Source organism: Oreochromis aureus, linkage group 3, assembly GCF_013358895.1.
Source record: "Oreochromis aureus strain Israel breed Guangdong linkage group 3, ZZ_aureus, whole genome shotgun sequence".
Classification (NCBI taxonomy): Eukaryota; Metazoa; Chordata; class Actinopteri; order Cichliformes; family Cichlidae; genus Oreochromis; species Oreochromis aureus.
Window position 1 is genome coordinate 39954575 of NC_052944.1, and position 16587 is coordinate 39971161.

The window sequence follows — 16587 nt, forward strand, 5'->3', positions numbered from 1 at the left end:
TGTTTTGAGTCCACTGTGTGGGAGGTGATCTGTGACGACCACGGAGAGGACATCGACAGCCTTACTACATGCATTACTGACTATATTAATTTCTGTGTGGATAACACCGCACCTACCAGGACTGTACGGTGTTTCTCCAACAACAAACCTTGGATTACCACAGAAATTAAAGCTGTCCTCAGGCAGAAGAGGAGGGCCTTCAAATCCAGAGACAAAGAGGAGTTGAAAAGGGTGCAGAGAGAGCTGAGGGGACTGATAAGGAATGGGAAGGACAGCTACAGGCAGAAGATGGAGAACCAGCTTCAGCAAAACAACGTTGGTGAAGTCTGGAGAGGCCTCAGAACCATCTCGGCCACAAACATCAGAACTCTCTGCCTGGGAGGGATGTGAGGTGGGCAAATGAACTGAATCATTTTTCAACAGATTTGATTCAGCCATGAGGCAGTCTCCAACATCGGCTGCAGACTCACCCACCCCCACTGCTGCTGTTCCACCTCTGACACCTCAGACACTTCACACCTCCTCTATTCACCCTGCTCACCCCTCCCACTCCCAACAACAGCATCCAATACACAATCAACACAAGGCTCCAGCCTGTCTCTCTCAACCACCCAGGTTAGGAGGGAACTGAGGAGGATTAACGCCAAGAAGGCAGCGGGTCCAGATGGCATCAGCTCAAGGGTCGTCAGGTCCTGCGCGGACCAACTGTGTGGTGTGATGGAGCACCTCTTCAACCTGAGCCTGAGGCTGGGAAGAGTCCCACAGCTCTGGAAAACCTCCTGTGTTGTTCCAGTGCCAAAGACTTCACGCCCCAAGGACCTCAACAGCTACAGGCCGGTGGCTCTGACATCCCACCTGATGAAGACCCTAGAGCGGCTGGTCCTGGCTCAGCTTCGCGCCTTGTGAGCTCATCACTGGACCCACTTCAGTTTGCCTACCAACCTGGCATTGGAGCGGATGATGCCGTCATTCACCTCCTACATCGTTCCCTCGCTCACCTGGAGACCACTGGGAGCACTGTGAGAATCATGTTCTTTGATTTCTCCAGTGCCTTCAACACTATTCTTCCCTTGGTTCTGAAGGACAAGCTGGAGAACTCTGGAGTGGACCATCACCTCACTACCTGGATTTTGGACTACCTCACCGACCGACCACAGTATGTGAGGACTCAGGGCTGTGTGTCGGACAGGGTCGCCTGCAGTACGGGGCCCCAGAGGGAACGGTTCTGGCTCCGTTCCTCTTCACCATCTACACTGCAGACTTCTCCCACAACTCCACCCAGTGCTTCCTGCAGAAGTTCTCTGATGACTCTGCAATAGTCGGCCTCATCACTGATGGGGACGACAAGGAGTACAGAGGACTGACTCAGGACTTTGTGGACTGGTGCCAGCTGAACTACCTCCAGATCAATGCCAGTAAAACCAAGGAGCTGGTGGTAGACTTCCGCAGGCACAAACATCCTCCACTGCAACCACTGAACATCCAAGGTATGGACATCGAGGCTGTGGACAGCTACAGGTACCTTGGTGTTCATCTGAACAACAAATTGGACTGGACTCATAATTCAGACGCCCTCTACAGGAAGGGGCAGAGCAGGCTGTACCTGCTGCGGAGACTCAGGTCGTTTGGAGTGGAGGGCCCACTCCTGAAGACCTTCTATGACTCTGTGGTGGCCTCAGCCATCTTTTATGGTGTGGTCTGCTGGGCGGCAACATCTCTGCCGGGACAGGAAGAGACTGAACAGGCTGATCCGAAGGGCCAGCTCTGTTCTGGGATGCCCTCTGGACCCAGTGGATGTGGTGAGTGACAGGAGAATGGTGGCTAAGCTGTCATCCCTGTTGGACAACATCTCCCACCCCATGCATGAGACTGTGACAGCACTGAGCAGCTCCTTCAGTGGGAGACTGCGGCACCCACGGTGTGGGACAGAGAGATTTCGCAGGTCTTTCCTCCCCACTGCTGTCAGACTCCACAATAAAGACTTTAACTGATCAAACACACACATCCACACATGTGCAATAACACTAATGTGCAATAATCTTTCTGGCATCGTTGTATTCTTACTCAGTTGTATATAGCATTTGTATTCTATTTTTATCTTATTGTATATTTTATTCTATTTTATTCTACTGTATATAGTATTTTATTTTATTCTATTCTGTACAGTTGTGTACTGTATTTATTCTTATTTTATCTTATTCTAATTTTTCCTTCATAACTTTTGCACTGTCCACTTCCTGCTGCGACAAAACAAATTTCCCACGTGTGGGACTAATAAAGGTTATCTTATCTTATCTTATCTTATCACAGCATATAATGTGTTTTCTGGATACACTGTCCTTTTTCAGCATTCAAAGATTGATGGCACCGTGTCAGAGCACTGGCTATGAATTTCAGACGGATCAGGCCTTAACAAAAAAGTTATCAATAGTTCTTTTCATCTTTTCTTATTACCCACAGCTACATCCATTTCTGTCAGGCCTAGGCTGCTCACTAGGGCTGGGCATCATCACTGATTTCTATAATCCATTCGATTCCGGTTCTCAAAGTCCTGATTCGATTCAACTTAGCCCCAGACAGTCAGAAATATTATAATTCTGATCATTTATCAGTACTGACACATGTAAGACTTCATCAGAATTGTGAACATCACAGCAGATGCCTTTGTGTTAAAGTAACTGAGAATAAAACACAGAAAAACATGAAGGAGATTTATCTGGCCTGACTTTTTATAGCAGATAACCTTAAAAATATTCTGCAATATTCTGCATAATTTTAAAAAGTTTAAATTTCTTCAGTATTGAACAGCAGAAATTAGGCTTTCTTGTCCGAGGTCATTTAAGTGAGAAAAAGAAAAAGACAGCGGCTGACAGCGCTGTGAACAACGGTAGACTGGTGGGTAATAAGCGAATGAATAATGCAGAAAACAGATTGGAGACGGGAAACTGTTCTTGAAGTACAGAGAGAGAGAGAGAGAGAGAGAGAGAGAGAGAGAGAGAGAGAGAGAGATGTGCACGAATTGTGATTTTTTATCGTGGTGGAAGCAAAACAGCAAAACTCAGAGGCAAAACTCATGACGACATTGATCAAATGTGAAGCGCAGTTTGCTGCTTCTTTTGCTGCTGGCTCGGTGAATTTTGGTTGGAGAGAGACAACACCTGCAGCTCAGAATCAGCGCAAAAAGACGTAAACACAGAGCGGACCCGACGCATCAGAATCGCTGAGCACCGACAGTGTGCCGGTCTGCGGGCCGTTGGGTGAGAAAGCCGAGAAAGACAAAGTTGATTCTGATGCATCGGGTCCGCTCTGTGTTTACGTCTTTGTGTGGAATCCGTGTACCTGCTCTCATTTGCTGTGTGGTGGTTGTTGAAATAGTTCTGTGAGCTTTAACCTGAGAATCTGGCGTTTCTGGCAAAACACAGTTATATTTAAAAGTCGATTCAGGATTTAATGAATCGATATCACTTTATTCAAACTACCCACCTCCCTCTTCCACCTGCACTTTCAACTGGACCACGGCCAATCAGAGAGGTCCCACCCCTGACTATCTCTGATTGGTTTAGTCCACGATAGGGGAATAATGTGTGTCTGTTGTTGACCACACGGAGAGTTGCAGAGATTTTTTTTTTTCTTGTTACCCGAACAGTTGGTTGCACCGGTCCGACCAAATATTTTTTTTTAGTCGCACCGCTCTTACTGAGTTAATGACTTTATGCATTAAGATGGATGACCGACTACGAGCCTGCTCGTCTGACGACACTACAATTCCCAGGAGGCTGCGGGGCAGTTGGGGCTGGCTCTCATCGGAGCACAGCTCTTCCCGGCAAGCAGAGAGCGCAGATGGAGGAGAGCAACCCATGCAGATAGGAGGCTCACATCTTTCAGCCACAGAACACCAGCGTCGCATCACTGCCGGTGAGTGCCTCTATTGCGGTCACAAGGGACATGCGGTTGCCTCCTTCCCCTCACGAACAAAAGGTCACGCCCACCAGTGACGGTAGGAGTGCTGGTGGGCGGTCTCAGCCAAGACAAATCGCCTCCACTGTTAATGCTATCTGCCAAGCTCTCAGTCAACACCAAATGTCACATCCTCTCAGTCATGATAGATTCACGGGTGGAAAAGAATTTTATAGACTCTGAGTTAGCTCACCGCCTTCAGCTGGCCCAGGATCCTCTTCCCCACGCCCTGCATGTCACTGCATTATCTGGACAGCGCCTACCCAACATTACTCACGTCACCGAGCCTGTCATTCTCACTCTGTCTGGTAACCACTCCGAGGAAATTTGTTTTTTTTGTGTTCAAAGCCACTCGGACACCACTGCTCGGGCACCCCTGGCTTCGTCAACAGAACCCGAGCATTAATTGGCTTAAGGGATGCATTATGGGGTGGGCGGAGGAGTGTCATATGACCTGCCTTAAGTCTGCCTCACCGCCTCACACACCTGCCTCCTCCGCAGAGTCACCCACCTCCTCCGATTTGTCCAAAGTGCCCCCTGTTTATCATGATGTCGCCGAGGTGTTTCGCAAGGATTGGGCCCAGTAGTTGCCTCCACATCGGCCTTACGATTGCGCAATCGACCTGCACCCCAGAGCGCCGTTGCCCACAAGCCGTCTCTACAGCCTCTCTCTACAGGAGCAGGAAGCTATGGAGACATACATTACTGAGTCGCTCGCCACCGGCATAATCCGCGCGCCCTCATCACCTGTAGCAGCAGGATTTTTCTTCGTCGAGAAGAAAGACAAGTCTCTCCGCCCGTGCATAGACTACTGTGGATTGAATGACATAACCATCAAGAATAAATATCCACTCCCACTTCTTACCTCTGCTTTTGAGCTGCTCCAGGGGGGCAACCGTTTTCAGCAAATTGGACTTGAAGAATGCGTATCACTTGGTTTGGATCCGAGAGGGCGATGAGTGGAAGACCGCTTTCAATACTCACCTTGGGCACTTTGAGTACCTAGTTGTGCCATTCTATGATGTTTTTGTTAGGATGCATGCAGCGCCTTCCTCCTCGTCTGGTCCAGCCTCCGAGTCTTCATTCTTGTCCGGTCCAGCCTCCGAGGCCCGCACGTCCTTGTCCTGTCCGGACCGCACGTCCTTGTCCTGTCCGGACCGCACGTCCTTGTCCTGTCCGGCCACCTTCCAGGCCGTTGGCTGAACATCATCGTTGTCGCGGCTGGCCTCCGGCCCTGTTCAGTCGCCACTGCCGCTGCTGCCTTTCACGCGGCCAGCCACCGTACCTGCCCTGTTGCCGCCGTTGCCGTCCGCACGGTCGGTCACCTGAACTGTTTCCACGTCGCCGCTGTTGCCGTCCCCACGGTCGGCCCCCTGAACTGTTACCACGTTGCCGCCACTGCCTCCTGCATGGTCGACCCCCTGAACTGTCTGGCCGTCGCCGCCATTGACCTCCGGGCTGGCCCCCTGAACCTGTTCGAGACTGTTACCTGGGCCTCTGCGCCTTTCATGGACTATTTTGTTTGTTTCATTTTGACATGTTCCTGGGCCTCGGTCCTGTAGTTTCGCTCTGTTTTGGAGTCTTGTTCCCTGTATTTTGGTTTTTGGCTCCGTGTGTTTGTTCTGTTTCGGTCTCTCCGTCCTGTTCCCCCGCCGCCCACCCTGGTTGGGTTGTTTTTTGTTTTGGTGGAGCGGTTCCTCGGCTTCGTTAACTTCTATAGGAGCTGCCAGTCCACACCTGGCTCCACCACCAGCTAACGAGGCTAGCTGCCAGGCCACGCCGCCCACCCTGGTTGGGTTGCTTTTTGTTTTGGTGTTTCGGTTTGGACTGCCTGGGAGCCAGCCCTATGGGGGGGCTGATTTGCCCCAGCTGTGTTTCCCTCCTGTTGCCCATTCCCTGATTGCTCCCTCTATGTATTTAAGCCTTGTGTTTCAGTTTGTCGGGGTTGCGATCTACCCTTATCTAGCTGTGTGTTCTGTCTGCGTAAGTGTATTTTGTATTCTTAGTTTTGTTACCCTTTTGAGTTCAGCATTAAAGCCGTTTTGAGTTCACGTTCCGCCTCCAAGTGTCTGCATTTTGGGTCCTATTCCTGCCTGCACACAGCTATCACATAACAGTTTTGAGGGATTTCATCAACAGGTTCGTCTTCGTCTACCTCGACGACATCCTGATCTTCTCCAAAACTCTGAGCATGAAATCCATGTCAGTCAGGTCCTGCAACGCCTGCTGGATAATCGGTTGTTCGTTAAGAGCAAAAAATGTGAGTTCCACGTGTCCACAGTTGCCTTCGTAGGTTACATCATCCAGCGGGGAAACCTGCACCCTGACCCGGCTAAGGTAAAAGCCGTGATGGATTGACCTGAACCCCCCCAACCGACGGCAGCTGGAGCGGTTCCTCAGCTTCGTTAACTTCTATAGGAGCTGCCAGGCCACACCTGGCTCCACCACCAGCTAACGAGGCTAGCTGCCAGGCCACGCCGGGCTCCACCACCAGCTAACGAGGCGAGCTGCCAGACCACGCCAGGCCACGCCGAGCTCCACCACTAGCCAGCAAGGCTATCTGCCAGGCCACGCCGGGCTCCACCACCAGCTAACGAGGCTAGCTGCCAGGCCACGCCAGGCTCCACCACCAGCTAACAAGGCTAGCTGCCAGACCACGCCAGGCTCTACCAACAGCTAACGAGGCTAGCTGCCAGGCCACGCCGGGTACCAAGACTAACCAGCAAGGCTAGCTGGCAGGCCGAGCCTCGCTCCACCAACAGCCGGTTAATTGCCAGGACAGGCCGGGCTTCGGCAACCCTCAAGGGTGCTTCGCAACCAGCGGGCCTTAACGCCGATAAGATGCCACCTAAGAGGAGCAACATTAATGAGGAGGAACTGGAGGACATAAAGAAATCCCTAAACTTTATGTCAGAAGAAATAACAACAATTTCAAAACAACAAAAACTGATACTTAATTTAATGGATGATATTAAAGAACTAAGAAGGCAGAGCGAGGAAAAGGACAAGAAGATTGCTATGCTGGAAGGACGGGTGTCAGATCTGGAACAATATTCAAGAGTAAATGATGTGATAGTGACAGGACTGGAAACCAAGCATCAGACATATGCACGGGTAGCAGCATCAGAGAGAGGGGAGCCACCTGAGCAAGAGCTACGCTCTTTGGAAGAGCAGGTAATGGCCTTCTTCAAAAGCAAAGGTATCGAAATGGACAGTAAAAATATTGAGGGATGCCATCTTCTTCCGAGGAAAAACAAAAATCAAATACCTGCTATTATCATTCGTTTTGTTAATAGAAAACAGAAAAAAGAACTGCTCAAGCAAGGAAGAAAGCTAAAAGGTACAAATGTTTATTTAAATGAACATCTAATCAAGAAAAATGCAGACATTGCAAGACAAGCAAGAATATTAAGAAAACAGAAGAAAATACAGTCAACTTGGACGTCAGACTGTAAAATATTCATTAAGTTAAATGGAACACCAGAGCAGGCTAAGGTTCTAGTCATCAAAGAGATGACAGAACTAGAAAAATATAACTGATAGGTTTGTAGCTTGAACCTATTCGCTGGAACGTTGAAGGCACTGTGATTACACAGCAAGCAAGACCCGAGTAGGCAACATTCTTAATGTTTCACGTGCACGGGAGAGAACTGGACAGGCGCCGTTCCTTCGCTTGACCCCAGTTGCTCTCGTCCGCTCTCCCGTAACACTGCTCTTTTATTGTGGTTACATGAATATGCATAGGTTCATTAACATATGACATCTTATATAGGTATGCATGTGAACAAAGAATACCCTGAGTGTGTGTGTGTGTGTGTGTGTGTGTGTGTGTGTGTGTGTGTGTGTGTGTGTGTGTGTGTGTGTGTGTGTGTGTGTGTGTATCTATGTGTGTATGAGGTCAAGATGTAACCCCAGGAAGACTCCCCAAAGCTGGTGCCAGGAGTCTAGCGGTACATCTGAACAAAAGGCTCTTAGACTCAAACAGATATACGTGTGTTTGCTATACCATATATCAGCAAGAGAAGATACGACCTCTCCTAGGAGGTGTGTGATCTATGCCAGAACACTCTGAAGAGGAGTGAACGCACTCCCCTCTTCATGCTACACAGAGTTGTTACAGACCTCCTGGGATGAGACATTCTTTCAATCTACAAATGATTATACACTTCTAAGCATATATGAGTAAATATTTCTAAGCATAAATGACAATCAACAATACAAATCTAACAATAACTGATAAATCAGAATGCAAAGCAGTGCTAAATACGATGGGACCGTCCAAGTGCACAACCAACGCAGATGTCTGACAATTTTCAACTAACAACTCATATAGATATTGAAAATAAGACATTGGTGTATGACAGCAACATAGATCCTGATTGTAATTTCTTTAACAATAAGACAAAGGAATGCAATTATTATACAAATGAGCAACTTAAAAAGGAAATCAAGGTAGAACAGGGTATAACAATGGTTCACTTTAATAGTCGAAGCTTATATGCAAACTTTCAATCCATCAAAGACTACATAACACAGTTTGAATAGCCATTCAAGGTGATAGCCATATCGGAGACCTGGATAACTCCTGGAAAAGAAGAAGACTTTAAAATAAATGGATATGAATTCCTTCATGTAGACAGGATCAACAAGAAAGGAGGTGGGGTTGCACTTTACATTGATAAAAACCTAAAGTACGAAAGAATGGGAAGAATGACGACTGTTATTGATGGAGTGATGTAATGTTTAACAGTGGAAATAAGTATGGAAAAAAGGAAAAACCTAATTGTCAGTTGTATATATAGAACACCAGGATCTAAGATTGAGAGATTTAAGGATAATATGGAGGACTTATTTACAAATATAAATCAGAAAAGAATGTTTATTTGTGGGGACTTTAATATTGACTTATTGAATCCAAATCATAATAAGAGTACAGAAGAATTTATTGATTCCATGTACAGCATGGGTTTATTTCCACTGATAACAAGACCGACCAGAATAACATCTCATTGTGCAACTCTATTAGATAATATATTTACAAATATAATAGAAGGAAATATAAAAAGTGGGCTGTTAATCAATGATATAAGTGACCATTTACCAGTCTTTATAATGGCAATCATAAGATGCAAAGTGAACAACGATGGACACAAGATTATTTACAAAAGAATAAGAACAGAGAAGACATTAAACTGTCTTAGAAATCAACTTTTAAAGCAAGATTGGAATATTGTATATGAACAAACAGAAGTTAATAAAGCTTACTTAAGGATTTTTAAGAACATTTAACACATTACTTGATAAAAACTGCCCAGTAATTGAAATCAATAGGAAACACAACTATGCAGGAAGACCATGGATGACTAAAGGACTACAAAATGCCAGCAAAAAAAAAAGAATACCCTATATCGAGACTTCATAAAAAAGAGAACAATAGAAACTGAAAGGAAGTATAAAACTTACAAAAATAAATTAACTAATATAATGAGATCCTGTAAAAGAGAGTATTACATTAAAAGGTTAGAACACAATAAAGATAACACAAGAGATAAATGGAATGTATTAAACAGTATAATCAAAAATGAATCAAGGAATAATGATTACCCTGTGTACTTTATAGAAGGGACAAGAAGTATTAATAACATGGAAGAGATAGTAAATGGCTTTAATAAATTCTTCGTAAACATAGGGCCAAAACTGGCAGAAGAAATAAAGGTTGATGGAATAGAAAGGGACACTGGTGAAAATATTGAAAGGAATAGAAGCTCAATGTTTTTAAGAGCAGTGGAAGAGAAAGAGATTTATGACATAGTTAGAGGACTTAAGAACAAAACCAGTACAGATTGGAATGATACTGATATGGTAACAGTAAAGACAGTAATTGATGGTATTGTAAAACCATTAAAATATATATTCAACTTGTCGTTTCAAAAAGGGGTTTTTCCACAAAAAATGAAAGTTGCTAAAGTTATTCCCATTTACAAAACCGGTGAAAGGCATCATTTTACAAACTATAGACCAGTGTCAATACTCTCCCAGTTCTCTAAGATACTGGAAAAACTTTTCATAAAAAGATTTGACAGTTTTGTGGAAAAATATGAATTACTGACAGATAGTCAGTATGGGTTCAGAAGCAACAGATCAACAGTTTTGGCATTGATAGATTTAATGGAAAAGATAACGGAATGTATGGATAATAAGAGGTTTGCGCTCTGCTTTCTTAGATCTAAAGAAGGCGTTTGATACTGTTAATCATGAAATTCTATTAAAAAACTGGAAAGGTACGGGTTTAGGGGAGTGGTTTTGGAATGGTTAAAAAGCTATGTAGGAATAGGCAACAATATGTACAAATAAATGAATATAAATCTAATTTGATGGATATAGCTTGTGGAGTACCCCAAGGTTCAGTACTGGGTCCAAAAATGTTTATTATGTACTTAAATGATATCTGCAGAGTATCGCAGATTTTAAAGTTTGTAATATTTGCAGATGACACAAATATACTGTGTTCAGGTGTGGAATTGCCACAGGTTTTGGAGATGATCACACAGGAATTAATGATATTAAAGAAGTGGTTTGATATAAATAAATTATCATTGAATCTAGATAAAACCAAATTTATGTTTTTTGGAAACCAAAAGAAAAACTTCAAAATAGAAATATGTGTTGACAATGTATATTTAGAAAGAGTAAATGAAATAAAATTTCTTGGTGTGATCATTGACCACAAGCTCTGTTGGAAGCTACACATTACTTATGTTCGGGGGAAATTGGCACGGGGCGTTGCCGTCCTGGGGAAAGCAAAGCATATGTTGGATCAGAAAGCACTGCACATTTTATACTGTGCTTTACTACTGCCATATATGAGCTGCTGTGTAGAGGTCTGGGGAAACACATACAAAAGTAACACACAAACAATAACTATAATACAGAAAAGGGCCATTAGATTAATAAATAATGTGGGGTACAGCGACCATACAAATGCACTCTTTGTCAAAATGCAAGCTATTAGATTCCAAGACTTGGTGAAGCTTAAAACAGTGCAAATAATGTATAAAGTAAGAAATAAATTGCTTCCAAAAGAAATCTGTAAATTGTTCATAGAAAGAGGGAAATGGAATTTAAAAATACAAAGTGCTAGAACAACTTTAAAAACTATGTCTATCTCAATTGCAGGAGTTAAATTATGGAACAGTCTAACAGAAGAAATAAAAGAAAGTAAAAACATAAACCAGTTTAAAATAAAATATAAAAACCTAATTTTAAATAAGTATAAGAATGAAGAAAACAGGGTTAACCCAGGACGGTAATGTTGCTGGTAATGGTGTTGTGGTTCTTTGTTGTTTTTTTGGTTTGTTTGTTTTTCCATAACTTGTGAATCTGCAAATATACACATTCTGTATTTTTCATATGAAAGAAACTATACTGTGGTGGGGCTTGCTTATTTCTTGTTTTTGATTTATGTACGTTTTGTTTTGTTTTGCATATGTTGTTTGTTTAATTTAAGACTAAAAGAAAATTAAATGAATGAGAGGTAAAACTTGAGGGGGTAGGGACAAATAAGTAAATACTTCTGCCTACTCCTTTTCAAACAAATAATGAAATGATATTTTGTAATGATTGTGAAGGCACATGTTTGAAATGTTTGAAATAAAAATGAACTGAACTGAGATTCATCTGGGACTATAGCAAGGTAGCCCTGCCTTTAACATAACTAACCTCTCCCAAGATTCCTTTCCAGTGGAACGACGCTGCCCAATCAGCCTTCCAGGAGCTGAAAAAGTGGTTTGCCTTGGCACCCATTCTGGTCCAGCCCAATCTAAAATTGCAGTTTGTGGTGGAGGTAGATGCATCTGACACGGGAGTAGGAGCAGTCCTCTCACAGGAGAAGGATGGTAAGCTTCACCCATGTGCCTTTTTCTCCCGTCGTCTCACCCACGCAGAACGCAACTACGACGTCGGTGATCGGGAACTTCTAGCCATCAAGCTTGCCTTGGAAGAGTGGAGTCACTGGTTGGAGGGCACTGCTCAACCGTTCATTGTCTGGACAGACCATAGAAATCTAGCATATCTGCAATCTGCAAAGAGACTTAACGCCAGACAAGCAAGGTGGGCTCTGTTTTTTACGCGATTCCACTTTTCAATCACCTACAGGCCAGGGTCTCGCAATGTCAAGCTGGACGCCCTGTCCTGACAGTTCTCCACTTCTGAGGGCCTGGCGGACCCTGCACCCATCCTCCCGACCACCTTTGTAGTGGGGGCTATCTCCTTGGAAATCGAGTCGGCCATTCGCGAGGCTCAGAGAAGGGAACCAGACCCAGCAGGAGGGCCAGCGGGACGCGTGTTCGTTCCCCAATCCGTCAGGTCTGAGGTATTACAGTGGGCACACACAACCCATTTCTCCTGTCACCCAGGAATACACAGCACCATTACTTTCCTGCAGCGCTACTTCTGGTGGCCCACACTGAGAGAATTCGTCTCCGCTTGTGCAGTCTGCGCTCAAAACAAGGCTTCTAACCAGCCACCCTCGGGTCCTCTTCATCCCTTACCCACACCCACCAGACCGTGGTCCCATATTTCTCTGGATTTTGTGACCGGCCTTCCACCTTCTGCAGGTAATACAATCATACTCACGATCGTTGACCGCTTCTCTAAAACGGCTCACTTTGTTGCTCTGCCCAAGCTACCTACAGCGTTGGAGACTGCACGTCAACTCATCAATCACGTCTTTCGCCTGCATGGCATTCCGGATGACATTGTGTCTGACCGGGGCCCCCAATTCACATCCCGATAGTGGAAAGAGTTCTGCGCCTCATTGGGATCTGAGGTCAGTCTGTCCTCTGGATATCATCCTCAGAGCAATGGCCAGTCTGAACGGGCGAACCAGGAGTTGGAGGCCGCCCTGCGCTGCCACGCCTGTTCCAACCAGGCCATCAGGAGTGAGGAACTGCCATGGATGGAATACGCTATTAAATTCTGGTTCTTTATATTCTTAAGGGCCAAGAAGACACAGGGCTCAAACTGGTCTTTTAACTTTAAAAATGATCTTTATTTTACATATCCGGATATGGAGACCTGAACACAAAACACACAACGCTAGGTCTGAAGCACAAATGGAAGCCTAGTTATTTATATACTCGGTCTTCGTCACCCCACACTTTAAGTTTCGATCAAACAGCCTAGTTGGTTTCACTTTCTAGCTGTAAAAGCACGCTCTGCAAAAGCATGCCGTTTCCTTTCAGCACAGATTGTACTCAGAGTTGGGCCTTTCTTACATAAACCAATATAATCAGCATATAAGCATTTAAGATTATATATTCATTACTTAACAACACCAACAATAGCATGACCTCCTCCGCCACGGGCCGGTCGCCTTTCGAAGCTTCCCTGGGATTCCAGCCACCTCTTTTCCCCTCCATCGAAGGCAAACACTCAGTGTCGTCAGTCCAGGCGCATCTTCGTAGATGTTGTCGGTTATGGAAGGCCACCCGGGCTGCATTATTACGAACCAAGGACCGCAATAAACGCATTGCTGACCGCCATCGATTCTCTACCCTCGCCTATGCTGTTGGACAAAAGGTATGGCTTTCCACACGCTTCGTTCCGTCAAGGTGGAATCCAAGAAGTTCACTCCCACCTTTATCGGCCCGTTCGAGATCTCTGCTTTGGTTAACCCTGTTTCTGTAAAGCCCAAACTACCTCGCAACATGAAACTACACAACGTCTTCCATGTGTCTCAGATTAAACCTCTCCAGTCCAGCCCTCTGTGCTCTCCTTCCAGGCCACCTCCTCCCCCCAGCTCGTGGATGGTCTGCCAGCCTACTCTATCACCTGTATCATGGATTCTCTGCGCTGAGGGCATGGCTACCAGTACCTGGTGGATTGGGAAGGCTAAGGATTGGAGGAACGGTCCTGGATCCCTCGGCCGGCCGCCCTGGACAAGCGCATGCTGAGGGAGTTCCATCGCCTGCATCCAGGTAAGCCTGGTGGGTCGCCGGGAGGCTCCCGTTGAGGAGGGGGTACTGTCATGGTCCCTGTGCCTCACCAGCTGATCTTGTATTTGGCAAGATGTGTTTTGTTGTTTTTTCTGTCTCCCTCTCTTTCTCTCACCTGCCGGGGCGGTGCTCATTATAGGCTCCCGCCCCTAGCCCACGCACCTGCCATCTCCACACCTGCTGCATATCTGGGTGATCGCAAGGCCTATTTAAGACGGCAGCACTGTGTTACTCGTCGCTGGATCGTTGAGCTATCAGCATCAGTCACTCTGCCCGTAGTGAGTTAAATTCTGAGAAGTTGTTTCTGTCCGTTCGTCGTTAACTCTAGTTTCTTCTTGTACAGATCTACCCCGGACCTTTCCCTGCCCGCCTGTCATCGTGTGGACGAGTGAGTGGATTTGTGTTACCCTGCTGTGGAGAGAGGAGAGAGATTCGTTGGAGTGTGTCTGATTTCCGTCCTTCCCCTCACATACCCCGGAGCTCTGGACCCCATTCCCCTCCCTCCAGCACATTGTAAATAGTATCACCTGGTGTCGTTTGTGTTAATAAACTGACTGTCTACTCTGCAAGGATTCCCGGTCTGCGCCTTAGTCCATTAACTAAAACCTGACATTATGTTTTACTTTGCGAGCTGGTTATTAGTAGCATGGTGTGAATGACTGTAAAATTGTATATGCAGGAAAAATTACAAGATATTGTTTCATCTCATTGTAGGGTGTCTTCCTCTCTCTGCTGTTCATGCTTATTAAAATGAAAACAAACATAAGACAATCTTGACGCGAGGCGCAATGGGGGAGCCTCAAATTTTAGAGCTGGCGGGGAAGCCGTGCAGGCCCTCATATGTAAATTTGAATGGTTCCAGCCCTCAGATATGATTTGCTTGCTGGGGAACAGGCAGTAATATATAGAAATACTATGATTAAGCAGAAATGGTATATTTAGCACAAATCTTATAAAATAGCAGAAATAGTATGATTTACCAGAAATACTGTATATAGCACAAATACTGAAAAGTAGCAGAAATACTATGATTTAGCAGAATAGTAATAACTTAAATGGACAGCTGAAAAAATGCTGAACATGGTAAGGGTCCCTCAAATGTACTTTTTCAACAGTAAATTATTAATTCATAGCCAAACGGTAAGAGGTGATAAAGAAATTCTTGAATTGTTAGCGCCAGGAGTGTGAAGATATATTGGCACAAGCCTCATGTTTTAACTTCGTTTCGTTAAGGAGATATGACGATTTGAAAATGCCTCTCATTAGAGAAATCCAGCAGTGATTTTGAACAATAATCTGTCTCAGCTTCAAAGCATTTAAGATAAATGGGCATCTAGCTTAATGCAGATATTGGGCACAGAAAAGAATTGGGAAGAACACTAGAGAGACAAAAAAAAAACAAAAAAAAACCAGCTACTGCTAAGTAGAGGAGTTGCTCAAGACTGTAAAAGCAGACTGAGCAATCTGTGGATCACCTTGATTGACACTGACTGTGCCTCAGTGTAAATATTCCAGGACCCATGTGTGAGACAAAGTTCTTTGCAAGTCCTTTGCCATAGAAATGAACTTAATCCCAAAAAACCTATTTCCACTACATTTATCACTGCCATAAAAAGACATGCTGAGATAATTTCAATAAACAAACAATACAAACAATAGAATGTTGATGAACACAAGGCTGAAGACTATTGTGTTATGCTGACTGAGTTAGAATAAAAGTGAGGATTATGCTTGAGATCGTTGTTCTTGCTGTTAACCATGGTTATCTGCAATGCAACATCATTGTGTTGCATAAAAAGGGCTTCACAGGCAAGGATGTTGTTGCTACTAAAATTGCAGCTAAATCGACCTTTTATGGGATCATCAAGAACTCTTAAGAAACAGGTTTAATTGTTGTCAAGAAGGTTCAGGGCGCTCAAGAAAGTCCAGCAAGGCTTAGAAGGTCTCCTAAAGATGATTCAGCTGCGGGATATGGGTGCCACCAGTGCAGAGTTGGTCAGGAATGGCAGCAGGCAGGTGTGAGTGCATCTGCACACACAGTGAGGCGAAGAGTTTTGAAGGATGGCATGATGTTAGCTGAATAGGAAGAATAGGATCCAGGCAATTAATACCTATACCCCTGCTGGGATAATCAGTAGGCTAAAAGAAGAGAAACAAGCCACTGGCATCAAGATAAGAAAGCTCTTTAACATGTATGGAAAGTTTCAATCCAAATCCAGCACTCTGAGACTTTACACTAAGTGAAATGAAGGTGGCTGCAGCCTACTGAGTGTCAGAACCACTATTCAGGATGAAACAACAAACATCCACAAATACATCAGGAAGATGGCCACGACTGATAGTGTGTTTGGGACAGCCCTAGTCCAAATTATAGTCCAAATTATAACAACAATATGTTATATTGTTGAATATAATTAAAGACAAAACTGCCTTCATCACAGCTTTCCATAAATGGATCTTTATTGATTTATTCAGAAAAAGCTTTGGTAGCTCATTCTCAGAACAGCAGCCTCAGATTTCTTCTTGGACAGAAGATTTACAGCACAGAGGAAAAACAATAAAGGGGAAAATGGGACGGGTACATTTCAAGCTTGTTATTTAAGTTCTTAGGCTTAGCAACACACCTATTAACGTT